This window comes from Mobula birostris, chromosome 14, assembly GCF_030028105.1.
Source record: "Mobula birostris isolate sMobBir1 chromosome 14, sMobBir1.hap1, whole genome shotgun sequence".
In the NCBI taxonomy this organism is placed as follows: domain Eukaryota; kingdom Metazoa; phylum Chordata; class Chondrichthyes; order Myliobatiformes; family Myliobatidae; genus Mobula; species Mobula birostris.
Genome location: NC_092383.1, coordinates 10,416,724 through 10,428,950, shown reverse-complemented (window position 1 = coordinate 10,428,950; position 12,227 = coordinate 10,416,724). Strand labels below are relative to the sequence as shown.

The window sequence follows — 12,227 nt, the reverse complement described above, 5'->3', positions numbered from 1 at the left end:
CCAGTAGGATTTGTTGGGATAGGCCATTGTTTTAACAATCTTCCATGGATCTAGACATCAGACTAAAATAGAGCTTATGTTCCACTTGAAATAAAAAGGCACCTTTTACACTGCAATACCTCATCATACCACTCTGATAGGCTGTATAATGGAAATCAGACAGTACCTTTACCGTAGAAAATAGATATGAAAGTTAAATTATGTTAAATTAAAATGAATATTTCTGAATATAATATACTTATATGCATATTTAAATTTGGTAATATTAAGAGTGTTTACACTAAATATATGTACACCATGTTTTTGTTTTATTTTTGTCCTTCCATATTGCTAGAAAATTACAAATTTATATTTGAGAACCATAAAATTAAATAAAGGGCGACTCTGTACTCTGCAAATCCAATCGAAACCTTGCTGTAAAGTATGACTGACATGAGAGATAGCGAATGGGCTTGAGGCTTATGATGGCGATTCGCCCAATGAGGACGTGGTTACAACGAGGGAGACGTTGTCTATTGCGCATGCGCACTTGTTTATCTAACTTTGGGGGAGAGGGAGCTGAGTGAACGGAGCAACAAGTGGGGGGCAGTGAGAGGGCAGGAGTTGGTCGTTATACTCCTCGTTCCTGTACTTCTGGAGATTTGGAACCCGGATTTCATCCGAAGAGGTTAAATTAATTAAATACATCTCATCGGGAGAGACAAAAGCAGTGCTAAATAACCCCAGGAAAAATGCTATGAGTTGATTATATCCTTGTGAGAATGAGAAGGGTGGCAATGAGTGAGCACAGTTAAAAAGTTGCTGATCTTATTTGACGAGGCTCCATTGAGGTAAGGCTTCAACAAACTTCGTTTTAATTTGTTTTTCCCTTAATGAAAAAAATTGCAGAAAGTCTATGCTCACAATCCTGTAATTCAATCTCCTTGTTACAGTGGGCTTTGTTCTGTTCATCTCCCCAGCTTTGTTACCTGGTGTGTGTGTGTATGTGTGTGTGTGTGTTTTTGTTTCTGTGGTTTTGGGGATACAATATAACTGGGGCTCGACTCTTTTGTCTATTTCATTAGCGCTGTGTTTGTGTATGTATCTGTGCGCTGTTTTCAAAACTTTCCCATTTCCCTCTCTTTTGAATCTTATAGAAGTTTGTTTTTAAGAAGTTGCACTTTAAAATTTAGAAAACTGATTGACGTGTTTTTATTTTTCTTCCGAGTTTGATTTCTTCAATTGGGATATGCATTGCAGTATATATTTGTAATGAAGAATAGATCTTGTTTTGGTTCTCAGTTAATCTGCGGGAGAAAACTATTTCATGTCTTGTTATAGCTCCCATATGCACATTTTAAAAATAAGAGCTTATGCAGAATGAGATTTCAGAACCATTTTAAACATTATTACTTCTATCCTCTCAGGTACATTGTTATCGCTTATTCTTTTGTATCTCGCTGGGAACAATAGCTTCAGGTGCATTTTTAAAAACAAAATCTCTTTGGGTACACGCTGGTTAGTGTATTATATTTCCGATTATGTTCTGGGGCGCCTTGTGCTGGATCTGTTGGTGTTGCTTTGTTTTCGCATGTTGGATGTGAGGTTTATCTGCTAAAGCAGCAATTTGGCATGGCGCAAACTACTTAACTGCAACCATTGTGGTCGGTTCTAACTGGTAACTGTAATCGCACATATTAGAGTTGTCAGTGTAACGTCGAAGATTTGATCGCTTCTAAATTTAATGTCACATTTGAATCACCAATCTTTAGCTTTTGTTTTGACCAAAAGAGAACTCGTCCCTTTTTTTAAAAAAAAATACACGTTTGCAAACAAGAACCATTGTCCCCTCACCTGTAAATAGTGTTGGGAGTTACTGGTTTTAAACGTATAAATTCGCTGTAATAAAACCCAGTGATTTCTGCAGATGGTCCACGTGTGTATGTTTAGGAAGGATGGTTAAAAAGATGTCGCCAAATTCCCGGAATCCCTTGCTACCAACAGTTTTTATGAGCCAGTGAACCTGATTGTGATAAGATTCTTTCATCGCTGGCACGGTTCTTTGCAGTGACACGACAGTATTGCATACTTGAAAACGTTTTTATTTGCACCTTATCACGCCACCTGCCTAATACAAATAGTACAATTTAGATTGAGACTTGGCCTGATATTATCTGAGATTTGGTGCATAGAGAGCTTGTATTTTCTCTTCCAGTTTCCAAACGGAAAGAGTCAAGAGTTTAAAGCACAAAAAAAGAAGTGCTGAAGGAACTCTTTGAGCCCAGCAGCATCTATTGGGGGGGGGGAGGTGTGGAAGAGATGTTCATGCTTTGGGTCAAGACCCAAACTCAAATCTACTCCTCCCCTATCAGATATCTGAGCAGTCCATGTCGGCACAGTTCAGCGTGGACTAGACGGGCTGAGAACTCTTTTTGATGACTATGTCTCTGTCTTGATGAAGGGTCTCAGCCCAAAATGTAGACTATTTATTCTGCTCCATAGATGCTGTCTGACTTGCTGAGTTCCTCCAGCACTTTGAGCGTGTTAACTTGTTATTCCTTTTGTATACACTGGTTATTTTATAATTCATAGTAATTTTGTCTTGCACTGTACAGCTGCCACTAAACAAATTTTACATCTATGTTGAATTGACTTTATTACTTATATCCTTCATATACGTGTGGAGTAAAAATCTTTACGTTATGTCTGTCTAAATGAGCAATTTATACTAATTTGTAATACATAGTATGTACAACAGGACAGTCAATATAGCACAGAAGTACAATTGTATCAGTGTGATGCAGCTAGTCAGGATGCTCTCAATTGTGCCCCTGTAGAAAGTCCTTGGGATTTGGGGACTGATACCAAACTTCTGCAACCATTTGAGCTGAAAGAGGCACTGTTGTGCTTTTTTCTACCACACAGCCGGTATGTGCAGACAGTATGTCAGCGATGATAAACCTGATGCTCATTCTGTCCTTGCATTAGGATAGATAAGACCTCAAAGCCTGTCTGAGCACTTGATTGGCATCCCATGGATGAGATGCCATGGGCCAAGTTACCTACCTGAGCTAGTCCCATTTGCCTTTGTTTGGCCCATATCTCTCTAAGTCTGGGGTTCCCAATCTGACACCCACGAACCCCTTAATGGCATTGGTCCATAGCATAAGATAGGTTGGGAACCCCTGCTCCAAGTCGATCCTATGCATGTCTCTGTCCTTGTGCCTTTTACATGTTAATGTACCTGCTTCAACCACTTCCTCTGGCAACTCATTCTAGTTTGGTGAAACCTGTTTTATATGAGTGTTCATGTTTAACCCACCCACCCCAGAAACTTTCCTATGTAAGCCAAGATATTCAAAGAATGTTTTCCTATGTAAAAACCAGCACTGACATCCACCAGAGATCTAAGAGTTATGAGCTGTTGTGTGATGGGACCAGGGAACAGAATATTTTACATGTGCCAGGTCAGGAGTAGGCCCAGCAAGTCCTCCCAAACCTGCTTTCTTGTTCACTGAGGTAATGATGATCCCATCTTGGCCTCTGTTACTTTCCTGGCCTCTCTTTGTTCCCTTCACCTGCTTTGGTTTCTCTTCAGCTGGAATTGGTATATAAGCTACACAGAATAAGACCGTAAGATATAGGAGCAGAATTAAGCCATTTGGCTCATCAAGTCTGCTCTGCCATTTCCTCACGGCTGATCCATTTCCCCCCACAGTCTAGTCTCCTGCCTTCTCTCCATTTCCTTTCAAGCCCTGACAAATTAAGAATCTATCAACCTCTGCCTTAAATATACCCAATGATTTGTTCTTCCACAATTGCCTTTGGTAACGAATTCCACTGATCCACTGCTCTGGCTCAAGAAATCCCTTCATCTCTGTACTAGACAGATGACTCTCTCTCTGAGGCTGTATCGTCCGAATGAACTGGGAGAGTGGGCCTACAGTGAAAATATTGTTTCCTTACTATTTGTTCCTCCAACAGAATAGTGTTTATTGTCACTGATATGTTGTGAAATTTGTCATTTTGTGGCAGCAGTGCAGTGCAATATGTAATAAAGTTATAAATGACAATAAGAAATGTATATAAAAATTAAATCGTGCAAAAAGAGTTTAAAAATAGTGAGATAGTGTTCATTGTCCATTTAGGAATCTGATAGTGGAGGGGAAGAAGCTGTTTCTAAGACATTGAGTGTGTATCTACCTCCTGCCTGATGGTAGCATTGAGAAGAGGAGATGTCCTGGCTGATCAGTGTCCTTAATGATGGATGCTGCTTTTCTGAGGAGCTGGGGAGGCTAGTGCCCGTGATGGAGCTGGCAGAGTTTGCGAATTTTCTGCGGCTATTTCTGATCCCGTACAGTGGCTCACTTTAGACCATTTGGTGATGCAACTGGTTAGAATGTTCTCCATGGTGCGTCTGTAGAAAGCATACTGTCATACAGCATAGAAGCAGGCTGCTCAGTCCAACTCGTCCAGCCAAGTTACCTTCCTGAACTAGTCCCATGGAATAAAAACCTTTTCAAATTGTGCACCTGTCTAAGTGCCTTTTAATATACCTGCCACGTCCTCTAAGAATTCATTCCTTTTCTGGTTGCATCTGGTTTAAGTTTACAGATACTGAATTAGTAGTTAAATTAATTGGGGAGACTTGTCTAGGGGAGGGATAAGGATAGATTGACACCTGACAGCACCTTCTCACCCCCTTGAAACTAGAGCACCCAGAGGAAACTCATGGGGAGAATGTTCAAATTCCTCACAGGCAGTGGTGGGAATTGAACCTGGGTCGCTGGTACTGTAAAGTGTTGGGCTAAACCACTATGGTACCCAATTTATAATGGCTCCTCTAAACTCTCCTGATCGCAATGCATCTGTCCTGATGCAGAGTCTTAGCCTGAAACATTGACCTCAGGAGCTACCCAACCTGTTGAGTTCCTCCTGCACTTTGTAATTTTTTTTTGCATCGGGGAGCTTAAATTGAGATTGTTTCAGGATCAAACAAGCTGAACTATAAGATGTTTGTATTCATCTTCTGTCTCCACCCCATGAGCATATATTAAGCGGGTGCCTACTGCCAGATCCTCTTACTTTTTTTTAAAAGAAAGTCATTTTGTACAACTTCATTGGAGTCGAAGAAAAGTACAGAATAGGAACAACCTCTTCAGCCCATCTGCTCCATGCTGAGCCATTTAATCTGCCTACTCCCATTGACCTGCACCGGGGCCACAGCCTTCCATATCCCTACCATCCCTGTACCCATCCAAACTTATCTTAAATGTTGAACCCGAGCTTGCATGCACCGCCTGTGCTGGCAGCTCGTTCCACACACACGACTCGCTGAGTGAAAAAGTTTCCCCTTAAACTTTTCACCTTTCACCCTTGACTGATGACCTCTCGTCATCCCACCCAACCTCTCTGGGGAAAATGCCAGCTTACCGTTTGAACATTTACCCTGTCTATACCGCTCATAATTTGGTATACCTCAATCAAGTCTCCCCTCAATCTTCTACGTTCCAAGGAATAAAGTCCTAATCTTTTCAATCTTATTCTTACTTTATGCAGTCCTGGGTAGGTCTGTAGTGTAGTTTTTGTGTTGTTTTAAATAGTTCAGTGTAGTTTCTGTAATGTTTCATGTAGCACCATGGTCCTGAAAAACATTGTCTCGTTTTTACTGTGTATTGTACCAGCAGTTATAGTCGAAATGACAAGAAAAAGTGACTTGACTTATAACTCGGGTCTTCCAGTCCTGGCAATACATCTGTACATCTATATTTCACATTTCCTTAAAACAAAGAGCTATTTTTGTGCCCATATAGTCTGTGCCAGTTTGCTGAGCAATCTCATTCCCCACTTACTTTCTCTGTAGCCTATTCTTTTTTTTAAATTCCTCCCCCAGATTCCCTTTGCCTCCTCCCAGGTTCTATTCCTCATCTCCATACTTGGGGCAATTTTTCCTTTTACAATAGCCATTTATTCCACCATTCTGCACATCTTTGTGATGTGGGAGGAATCCCGTGTGATCACAGGGAAAATATGCAAACTGTAGACAGATAGCAGCAGAGGCTGGGAGTGAACCCATGTTGCTGGAACTGGGAGTTGTTGGCAATGCCACCTTTTGAATTTATTTTTATCAAAAACTTTATTCATCATAAAAATGATTTAGAAGAGTAAACCACACAGCGCATTTTCATTCTTGCGTTCAATACTTTCACTGCTGTTCTATTAGATTCCTTAAAACTAATAGATTTTTGCCACTCATGTGATCCCCCCTCGAAAGTGCAAGTATTGCAGTTACTTGTAGTAAAAGTAATTACAGTTGTTGTAATACTTACTGTCTGTTATGCAGCTGGCGTTTAGGGCAGCAATGAATGTCCTCCATCTCTGGTGGTGGTCAGGGCTTTCTTCATCACGTCCGTACCTTCCTCTCAGATTTCATGACTGCTAGTCACGCAAGTCCCGAATGGAATACCATTGCACTCAAGATGTTGAAGGATTCTTTGTTGCTAGTTCTGTAACAATTTTGTTTTACTCGTCAAGATTGTTAGCTCTGAGCTGAAGCCCCCGAACCTGGAGGACCAGTGGACCACTCTTAGTCTGGCCTCTACCCTTTGACCTTTTTGGCATAGGTGACCCTACCAAGAACCACAGCATAAAGCTCTGACTCTGGCCAATGTAGCTCTCCAGGTCATTGAGGCACGCAAAGCTTCAAATCCTGCGACAAGGTTGTGGTCCTCTTGGAGATGTTGTAGTGATAACTGAGAGGCAATAGTAGGTTTTCCCCGAGTGCTCTGGTTTCCTCCCACATTCCAAAGACGTACCGGATAAGTTAAGTGGTCATTGTTCAAAGTTCAAAATATGTGTACTGTGTACAGCCCTGAGATTTGTCTTCCTACGGACGGCCACAAGGCAAAGAAAGACCAAAGAACCTGTTTAATGAAACCCCCTCCCTCCCCCCACCCCCACACAACAAGACCATCAGATGTGCTTTTTTTTCCCTGCACAAATCCCACACACAGCAAAAAGTGAACAAATAAACTCAAAACGTTCAACATCAAACTGCAGAATCCCCATAAGTGAGTAATTTGTTTAGGTGAGTGACTCGTGGTTGTGGGTGTTGCTGGGGCCACATGGCTGCAAGGGCCAGAAGGGCCTAATCTACATTGTATCGCTAAATAAAATAAACTACTATTACAATAATCGAGGGCTTCCACACCCAACCTGGCCACTCTCCTGTAGCAGAAGAACCCTATACTATGGTCCTTAACCAGCAAGCCCTTATGTTGAATAAACTGTTAAACAATGGAATTTGTGCTGCTTTTGGGATCTCTTGTGTTACCTTGGGCAGTATGGTAGTGTAATATTACTACAGCGCCATTGACCCCGGCTTCAATTCCCGTTGCTGTCTATGAAGTGTTTGTGCGTTTTCTCCTTTACCACATGGATTTCCTCCCACATTCCAAAGACCAAATTCCAAAGGGTTGGTAGGTTGATTGGTCACAGAGGTGCAATTGGGCAGGGCAGGCTTATTGGGCCAGAAGGGCCTGTTACTGTGCTGTATCTCTAAATGAGTAAACTGGTGAAAAAAAATAGTGCCTTGTGCCACCTTTTATTCAATTGAGGTTGTAGCTAACATTACTGCTGTCCTTCAGAGCTCCACCTGAACTGCCAACTTTAGCTATGCACTCAAGTGTCTGCAGAATTTGAACATGGATGTGAAAGAAGTCAGAACTGAGTCACAGCCAATACTTGGCAAGAGAACCTGTTATGGATGACGTGGTTCTGCAGTTACTCCTACTGTTTCACAACTCCACAGACCAGGGTTTGGTCCTTGCCTTTGGTAATATGTTCACATGTTCTCCCTGTTTCCATAAGGTTCTCCAGCTTCCTCCTACTTCGCAAAAGATTGCTGGAAGGTTAATTCACCATCTTAAGTTCAGTATTCTCATTTGTCACATCGAAACTTTGTGAAATGTGTCATTTGCATTAGCAACCAACCCAACCTGAGGGTGTGCTAGGGCAACCCACAAGCGTTGCCACACATTCTGGTGCCAACATAGCATGCCCACAATGCTCGGCAGAACAACACAGAACGCGACAAAGAACGACTGCAGTTTAAGATTAGATTATGAAGACACGTGGTCCCCTTTTATTGTCATTTAGTAATGCATGCATTAAGAAATGATACAATATTTCCTCCGGTGTGATATCACAAAACACAGGACAAACCAAGACTGAAAAAACTGACAAAACCACATAATTATAACATATAGTTACAAACAGTGTAACAATACCATAACTTGATGAAGAAAGTCCGTGAGCACAGTAAGGTTCAAAGTTTCTCAAACGTCCCACATCTCACGCAGACAGGAGAAGGAAGAAAAACTCTCCCTGCCATGCCGACCACAATCCGACTCTGAGTCATCCGAAAACTTCGAGCTCTGATCAGCTCTCCGACACCGAGTACTGAGCGCCATCTCTGTCCGAACGATTCAACCTCCTTCTCGGTCGCCAAAAGCAGGCAAGGCCGGGGATTTTGAGGCCTACCCTCCGAAAGATTCCCAACCACACAGTAACGACAGCAGCGGACGGGCATTTCAGAAATTTCTCCAGATGTTCCTCTGTGCTTTCACGTCCACTCTCCATCAAATCAGAATTGTCCACGGCTCCTATTTAACAGATGCAACATCATTTTTCACCAGAGAGCTGCGCACGCACAGGCGCGCTGCCGTCTTCTCCTCCTGCCGATTCTAGCTGGTGACTAAGCTGGTGACCCTCAGGGACTTGTGGCTGGTGGCTATTGAAACAAGGATAGCAGCTAAGTTCTTTGTTAAGCCCACTTTTTCTGGCAAACTATAGTCACAAGTAATAGATTTCCCTTTGGACTTGGAGGCAATTCGATGTGGAAGAACCGAGATGAGGTGGTGGGACCATTGCTGAGAGTGTGAAAGGTTAGAGGCAGGCAGAATCCAAGCCCTGGGGTCCAGGCCCCAGAGCATATCAACATGACCGAGATTTACAGGCCAAATTGAAGCGGTGAAATCTGGCGAATCCATGCAGCAAAACACGTTGTTAAAACAGATTTCAGTGCCAGGCCAGATTGAAAATATCAGGGTGTCGCGGTACGGGCTGGTTCAGATTGTTGCATGAAGCAGCAGAACCCATTGGTTGGATGAGGAGTTGAGCACCAGGCCAGATTGAAAAATCCAGGGTGTTGAGGCCCGAGGAAAGGTCCGGGCCGGTTCAGATCATTGCTCGAAGCAGCAGAACCTATTGGTCGGATGGGGAGTTAAGCATAGTCATAGTCATACTTTATTGATCCCGGGAGAAATTGGTTTTCGTTACAGTTGCACCATAAATAATAATAAAATCCATAAATAGTTAAATAGTAATGTGTAAATTATGCCAGGAAATAAGTCCAGGACCAACCTATTGTCTCAGAGTGTCTGACCCTCCAAGGGAGCAGTTGTAAAGTTTGATGGCCACAGGCAGGAATGACGCTCTGTGTTGCATCTCGATGGAATAAGTCTCTGGCTGAATGTACTCCTGTGCCCAACCAGTACATTATGTAGTGGATGGGAGACATTGTCCAAGATGGCATGCAACTTGGACAGCATCCTCTTTTCAGATACCACCGTCAGAGAGTCCAGTTCCATCCCCACAGCATCACTGGCCTTTCAAGGCCGGATTGAAAAGTTCAGGATGTTAGGGCTCAAGGTGAGGTACAGACCGGTTCAGATTGTTGTTTCAGGATGTTTACTCAGCTCTGTGCTGAAATATGGGACTCTCTTTACTGACTTCAGTTCAGAAATGCTATTTGCTTGGGGTTACTGTTTGTATGATATGTTCTTTTTTATTGAGCATTGCATGTTCAGCAGTCTTTTTTTAATAGGTTATTGTTTTTTTTATGGCTTGATGTGGTTTGTATTCTCTGCCAATTGGGTATTAGACTTTTTTTATATATACACATGGGGTTTGTTTTTGCCAATCACCTGTCCAGCTCTTGGCTCCATCCCTCCCCCTCCTGTCTTCTCCTATCATTTTGGATCTCCCCCTCCCCCTCCAACTTTCAAATCCCTTACTCACTCTTCCTTCAGTTAGTCCTGACGAAGGGTCTCGGCCTGAAACGTCGACTGCACCTCTTCCTAGAGATGCTGCCTGGCCTGCTGCGTTCACCAGCAACTTTGATGTGGGTTTGTTTTTGGGTTTCTTTGTTTGGTGGCTCAACGTTATATAATGGGTACTTTGAACTTTGCAGCAAACAATGACTCCCTCCCACCCCACGTGCATAGAAACTTCATTAACCCTAGGACAATCCTCCAGCAGAAACAGGCCTGGTCCTGCAGACAGCCATGTAGTTTTGTGTAGGTTAAAGACAAGAAGATATGAAACAGGTGTTGGCGAACATGCTTGTGAAAGTTGCAGGAGCACGGGGAATTGAGGAGGAGCGGGACTGATGGAAACTGGTGTGGACCTGATATGCTTATTTCCAAAGACTTGCTTGTTGGTGGGTTAATTGGTCGTTGTAAGTTGGCCCCTGATTACACTAGGGCTAAATGGGTGGTTCGCTGGGCGGCGTGGCTGGTACTATTCCGCGCTCTTCCTCAATAAGCAAGTTATAAGTGGCCTCGTGTCATTATAGTAGTGTGAAGTTCAAGATAACCTTTAATCTATGAGCCAGATTCGACTGGCGTGTTAGCTTAGCAGTTAGTGTACTGCTTTATAGCTCCAGCAGCCCGTGTTCAAATCCTGCCTCTGTCTGTAAGGAGTTTTGTGTTATCTCCCTGTCTGCGTTGGTTTCCTCCAGATGCTCCAGTTTCCCCCCACAATCTAAAGACCTACAGGCTACTAGGTTAATTGGTCACATGGGTGTAACTGGGCAGCATGAGCTTACTGCGCTGGAAGGGCCTTGTTAACCGTGTTCTATCTCTAAATAAATATATTCTAGAAGTGCAATAAAAAAAGTATTAAAAATAAATTGTTCCAAGCCACAGGCACGTGTGGGGGTCGGGGTGGAAGCTGTAAATAGTGAAGAGCTGATGAAGGGTGCACCTTTTTTTTAAGGTGTCCTAAAATAAAAGACCATAGACTTTGCAAAACAAATCTGAACTAGAGATTAATGAGGTGAAGAATGATTAGCTGTTGTGTGGTAGGGTCAAGAGAGCATGCAGTTAATGTGGGTAACAGAGGTGGTTATGGGCTGGGGAGGTTGAGGATGGAAAACTTGGTTTCTGTGATTTATCCACGTGGATGAATGCTTTGCATCTGTAGATGGTTAATTTTTTTTTTTGTTTGTGTTTACATGGTGTTGTTTTGCGTGAAATGTTGGGTTGGAAAAATGCCGCATCCCACTTTCAAATGTGCAATGGTACTAGGTTCACTAAGAACGTGTTTCATTTAATCAACATCTCTGAATCAGAATCGGGTTTAATATCGTGAAACAAGTTTTGCAACAACAGTACATTGCAAAAGATAATAAAATAAATGATAAGTTACAATAAGAAACCTCATTGAAACCTATCAAATATTGAAAGGTCCATATAGAGAGGTTGTGGAAAGGATATCTTTTTACAGTGGGGAATTCTAGGACCAGGGAGCACAGCTTCAGAGTGGCAGGACATCACTTTAAAACAGATGAGGAATTTCTTTAACCAGAGGCTGATGAATCTGTGGAATTCATTGCCACAGATGGCTGTGGAGGCCAAGTCATTAGGTATATTTAAAGTGGGGGTGAACTTTCTAAAAAGTAAGGGTGTCAAAGGTTATGGGGAGAAGGTGAGAGAATGGGGGAATAATAAATCAGCCACGATTGAATGGGGAAGCATATCTGATGGGCTGAATGGCCTAATTCTGCTCCTATGTCTGATGGTATTGTCTTCAAATTACCTGTATTATATAGGTATGTGGAAACAGTTTGGTCAGAAATCCAATAAATAGCTATAACTTAAAAGAAGTTATTAAAGTCTAGAATGGAAATTTATTCCAAGAGACAGTTTGACAAGACCTTGTATGCAGCTGGAGCAACATTCATATATTGAGACTGAGGTTTATAACGCATTGCATTGGCCTTTTAGAAGAGGAAGTTTATCTTGCAAATAGTACCATCAAGAGCCAGATAGGGTAGTGGTCCAGAGACATTGGCAGAGGGGGGTTTGATTTGCTAAGTGTATTATGTGCCCTTTATGAGCTCTGAGCTCTTTCCTAATATCACAGTAGTGCGTGTGCTGTAAGGGAGGGGCCAGATGTGTAATTGG

At 42.4% G+C, this 12,227-nt stretch overlaps 1 protein-coding gene across 3 annotated transcripts in view; it reads left to right on the top strand.

The window, feature by feature from the left end:
- Nucleotides 1-546: 546 nt before the first annotated feature.
- The window catches only part of akap13 (A-kinase anchoring protein 13), a 561,754-nt gene continuing 550,073 nt past the window's right edge, over nt 547-12,227 (top strand). For all 3 annotated transcript variants that reach the window (XM_072278084.1, XM_072278087.1, XM_072278081.1), the window contains exon 1: nt 547-830. The gene's annotated coding sequence lies outside the window, so the exon portion shown is untranslated. The remainder of the gene's footprint in view (nt 831-12,227) is intronic.